Consider the following 5529-nt stretch of genomic DNA (forward strand, 5'->3'; position numbering starts at 1 on the left):
CCCCCGGCGCAAAGCGAGGGCTCCACAACTAGTACTAATCTAAAAGGCAAAGGCCAAGTGAATAGTACCTCACAAGTTTCACAAATCACCCCCACTCTTTTACTTACTTACATTTTAGCCCCAAACAAATATATACTATCTAACTTTATGGTTTTTACAAACTTACCACAAACTTTTAACATTTTACACTTTAACCATTAAACTCCTCAATCGCTATAAATCGACTACATACTTTATATACTACCTAATAGATAAAAAATAAATAATAGTCGCCAGTGGTGCTTTCGTTCTTTCACTTTTTTTCCCATTTTCCACCTTTTAAAAAAAAAAAAAACCCTCATAGTTTGTTCAAATATTAAAATCGACCCCCAAACAGGGAGTAAAGTGTCAAATACTCATTTTCATAAAAAAATTTAAAAAAACTACACCCAAATATTCAACGGGCCATATCTTCTCGCTCGCACCGAGTTAAATTTTTCTGAAACCATCGTTAAACTCGAAACAATTTTAGGAGCACACTGTCACTAACTATACGCAAATCAGACGCTTTTTAAAAAACGCTAAATATTTGAGGTACTTTTCATACACGTCGATTTTGCGTTAAATTTTTAAAAGTCGACAATTCCATAGTGAAACGCGAAGATGTACATATATTGTTGTTAATTTAAAATAACATTTAAATCTTTCACGGATTATACCTTTTAGTTCGACTCGAGTTGCGCTTCAACGATATCATCGTTAGCCACAAAATAATTTTACAAACTAAACGCAATATAATACATTGAAAACCGAACCCCGGCGCGAAGCGAGGGTTCGAACACTAGTTTATATCTATCTATTTCTATTATTACTACATTATATAAATCATGAAATTAAATCTTAGGTGTCAGATCATTAGCAGTTCCTAATCACAAATGCTGACATGTTAATCACTCTCCTAATTACATTTAACACCTAATCATGCCACTCTGGCAATATATATATAAAAAAAAATCGGACGTCCTTCATTCTTATCCTTCTTCGTCTCTTCAACCCACCCGATACAAACCCTAACTCGCATCGTTCTTCATCTCTACAACCCTAACTATAAAAAGCATTGGTGATTGGTGGGTTTTATGATAGTGTCTTCATAAGATTTCTTGGCCTTGGCTTATGTATAACTTTTTAGATGTTGGGTGCTAATTGTGCAAATGCAGGTTAGGAGACTCTCTGCGTGTGAACAACAGCAGGTTCTGCAACCACAATTTGCTGTGATAAAACTGGAACCTTGACATTGAGCTTAGTATGTATTTGTCGTCCGATTAATACTTTATGCTACTTGCAGTTAATTATTGCACCTTTTGTAACTGAGTAATAGAAATTCTTCATTCTATTATATCTGGGCATCTGATTTTGGATGGTATAATTATAGTACATAGCCATATAAGATGTATCTATATTGTTCCAGCCATAGTATTTACAGATATGATATTATGATGCCCAGTTTTGCAAAATATTGTATTATATCAAGAGTTCACTTCTCATATTTCTTGACAATAGTACAATGTTGCATATTAGCCAAGGTGTATCACATATGGATGGCTAGGAAAAAATAGCCTAGGTGTATCACATATTAGCCAATGTTGCATATTTCTTGACAATGTTGCATTTAGTATTCTATATTAGACTCTTAAAAGTGATACTGAATACAGGAAAAAATAGCCACTGTCACATATGTTATAAGCTGACATATCTACTATGAGTTGAGATTTGTTAGAGATTGGTCACTAGCTATTTCAGTGGCATTGGACCTAAATGAAAAACCGAACCTTTAGTATTTATTTTGGTTACATTTGACATATCTGTTATAAGTTACTTTTGTGTCTTACCAGTTTATAAAGTAGGTTGTCTAAAACATCTAAAATTTAAACGTTTTACAGGGCGACGCAATTCAGGCGAACCTGAGCGCTGCAGACATTCAATACATGAGCCTGAAATTCGATCTCGAAAAAGCATAAAGAATCCGGATTTCATTTGTGAGACCCTTGGTTACATAATCGAATGTGAAGCTTCTGAATATCATTATGCAATATATCTAATAAGGTATATGGACAAATCCTTTAAGTTACATCATGTTTTGGCAATTACTATGATTTATTAGTTATCTGGTCAAGGAACCTCTCATGCTCATGTACTTTTTCTGAATGAAGGCAATGATCCTAACCACATCTAAAGAATAAGGAATTTTAATAAAGAAGCGCAATGCTGTTTTTAATGACGATGGTACTCTTGCCGAACTTAAAGGCTTTGAGATAAAATGGAGAGGTGAACTAAATTTATCAAATTTTTCCAGGTACTATCTTTATCTAATAAAGCTTGGTTTAGTTTTTATCTTTTCATATATCTTGAAAATCCATATTCAGGCCGAACTTTTTGATAGGACACGATGTCGGGAAACGATTTGTACTTCAAGTTTGAGGCCATCATGTATGTTTAATCAAATTGAGTTCTCTTTATAAACAAATTCATGAGTTATGTTTCTTGACTTTAATGTTAAATAATTGTTTTTAATATATATTTCTTATTGTCAGAATCAGGATAACAGTGGATAACACTCGAAATCACTTTCGAAGTTAAACAATTTCCTTGCAAGTTCGTTATTAATGACATCAGCAAACGATCTTACGGTACAGTTCTTTTCTAATCGTATATATCAAATGTAAAGTTTTCTCCATTGCGAATTTAATAATTTTTGTTCTGTATAAAGCATGATGATATGACGAATGTAGAATTTTATTGTTGTACTGCATCAATATTTTCAGTCTGTACTTTGGATATAAAAGCGTACTCACATTAAGGCATTAGACATATGGACGTTAAGTGGAAGTAATTCAATAGCAGCCGGCTCAATTTAATGCTAATGATAACAGCGGCCTCTTCAATAAGGTGAGAAGCTTTTCACATCTTTATATATGTCCACTGTTTGATCACTATATAATATAAAACATAAATGGATTGATTGGGTTGACTTGAAACCGGTCAAACTGGTCGGATTTTCAAACGGCTCCAAACGGGTCAAACAAGTCAGATTTTCAAACGACTCCAAACGGGCCAGGTTGGATAAGAGATCGTAACGAGTCAGGGATCAAATGAGGTGGGGCCCATTTTTGGTTTTTTTTAACAAATAAAATAAAAAAAATAGGATGCTTAAAATGAGAATAAATGAGCTATCAAGTTTGAGGATAAGAGCTCCATATGTTATTTGCAGTAGATAACTATGGTATTATTAAAATTCTATCAAAGTTTAGGATTATGAGTTGTTATCCTTATTATCTTTCTAATATTATATGAATTTTTTTTTCATGAAAAAGCATTACTCAGAATGACCCTATAAACTGGCTAGCGTTTTCAGTAATCTATTCATTCCACTTTTTTAGATGGTCATTATTTCCATAGGCTCTCTTCTGTTGGATGGGTTTAAGTTGTGAGTTATAAAACAAGAAGATGTTTGATTAGCTTTAAGTTTATTACCAGTACATTTATATGGCTGATTATAGTTTCGTTATGCTGGAAATGGTTTTCTCTAGCTGTATATTGTGTTTCCCTAGATTTGTTAAATAGCCAGTAGTAAGTGTCCGAAAGATTCTGGTGACAATGCAGGTATTCTTATTGATAATGTTGCTGGGGTAGTGTGTGTGTCTCGCGTGATCGAACTGTCACATCTTTAATTGTTGTGGGGTCCGCTAATTTTTTTTGAGTCTCATGTTCATTGAAATATGGAATGTGATGCAACGGTTTCAGGTACTATTACTGTTTTCTGTTGTTGTTTTTTTTATTTTTTTTATTTTTTTTTATTTCAATTTTACTTTAGTTGGTTCAATTGTGAAGCTGCAGTAGTAACTTCGACTAGATATACAATTGATTAACATAGTTTTGAATATAATAATTTAGGAGTTTATGCTTTTACATAACTTATAAGGTTATTGTTAGTCCTTTTTCGTCAGTTCGTCCGTTAATTAATCTTGGATATAATCGAACTCTAATATAAAGCTTTGGTGAAAGCCATAAATAAATTAAGTTTGGCTTTCATATATACAAATGAGGTCAGTAAGTGTTTTTTTTTAATTAAAATCAACCTTATAACTATATCTTATCCGGAGAGGAGGCAAAGATAAAATATTGAAAATTTGAGAAGCATTTGGTGCAAATTGCAATCCAGTTCCAGAGGACCTAACAAAGCAGAGTCAAATTACTCAAGAGGTATGTTTTATTTAAGAAGTGATATCTTTGACTTTCTCAGTGTAGATATATCTTTTTTGTTACCAAACTATTGATAATCATCAAGGTACAAAGGAAGTGCATTTGAACTTTTAACTCACATATATTATTGCGAATTTTTATTAATGGGTGGTATACACATGGAGTTGATCCTAAATTTCACACATGGAAGCTTGAAGCCTTCACTTTATCAATGGAATTACACTTCTATTACACGAAGATATATCCTACTGAATTACAACCATCTTTAATAATGATTCTATATCATGATATTACAAGTAACACAACTTAATTAATATTAGTGTTTAAAGTGTACCTTCCATCTCGATTAATGTTAGTAGCATTTTATATCCACCTTCTATATTTGTGAAGCTGAGTAATGAAAGATTTTGGTGTGTTATAGTTAAGGATTCTTTAAATTGGATTATGGTGGATATAACTTGACTAGATACTTTGTCAAGCATTATCATATTAATTTTATCAAGCATCACATCATTGGTTTACATTTGTACTTATTGTTGAATGGTAGTACTAATTTGTGTTTCTTTAATTATACAGTTGTCGAAGGGATTTTCTCGTCAGAATCAATTGAGAAGAGGTCTCAGTACAAGCATTTTGAGGAAGATCTTGATCCATATGTTCGAAATTCATCTGCTTCCATTTATGATTTCGTATGTTGTAATTTTCGAAGGCATGCTACACGTAAGTGCTGCTCATGAAGTTAGTTGCTTATCAGTCGATCATTAATATAAATGCTAATATGATCAACTCTATTCGTTTACATTTGTTTTCATGAAAATGTGACGTCAAATGTTTAGTACAGTTTAAATTTGTTCCGGTAATTTTTAGCACGTTGTTCTTAGAGTACAATTTTCATGTACAACAATATTTTTGATAATGTCATTTTTAAGATTCTTGCTCCTTTTCGGAATAGTTCCCGTGCAACCCACGGGCTCTTAAATCTAGTATTCTATATTTTGACAAGTTAAGCTTTAAGCTTATTAATAATATCTAAATCTAAATATTATATATTTCGACATCTCAAGCTTATACTATAGTATTTCTATGTTACTGCGTTCTAATCAAAGGAGTATCTTAATTCGTAATAAAAAGATTACGAAATTCAAAACTCTTAAATTCTTTTCCAAATTTTAAACATCCCGCCTTTTACCCTCTAAATTTTCATCTCCAAAACATTAACCGATTTGAAATTTTATTTTTCAAAAAAAATATCGAAATAGACGAATGAGGTTCAGAATAAAGTAAATCATC

The 5529-nt window shown here is 32.1% G+C and overlaps 1 long non-coding RNA gene across 3 annotated transcripts; it reads left to right on the forward strand.

Annotated features, from left to right (window-relative positions):
- The first annotated feature begins 1088 nt into the window (after positions 1–1088).
- LOC139876618 (uncharacterized) lies at positions 1089–5178 on the forward strand. Of its 3 annotated transcripts, XR_011768201.1 has the most exons (8): positions 1089–1106; positions 1197–1282; positions 1920–2082; positions 2190–2332; positions 2420–2466; positions 2571–2666; positions 2802–2925; positions 3640–5178. It is a non-coding gene; the product is annotated as an uncharacterized lncRNA (long non-coding RNA). The 3 variants fall into 3 exon arrangements; XR_011768202.1 differs by having other exon boundaries at positions 2403–2466; positions 2802–5178; XR_011768200.1 differs by having other exon boundaries at positions 2802–5178.
- Positions 5179–5529: the final 351 nt, after the last annotated feature.

Source organism: Rutidosis leptorrhynchoides, chromosome 11 (genome assembly GCF_046630445.1).
Source record: "Rutidosis leptorrhynchoides isolate AG116_Rl617_1_P2 chromosome 11, CSIRO_AGI_Rlap_v1, whole genome shotgun sequence".
Lineage (NCBI taxonomy): Eukaryota > Viridiplantae > Streptophyta > Magnoliopsida > Asterales > Asteraceae > Rutidosis > Rutidosis leptorrhynchoides.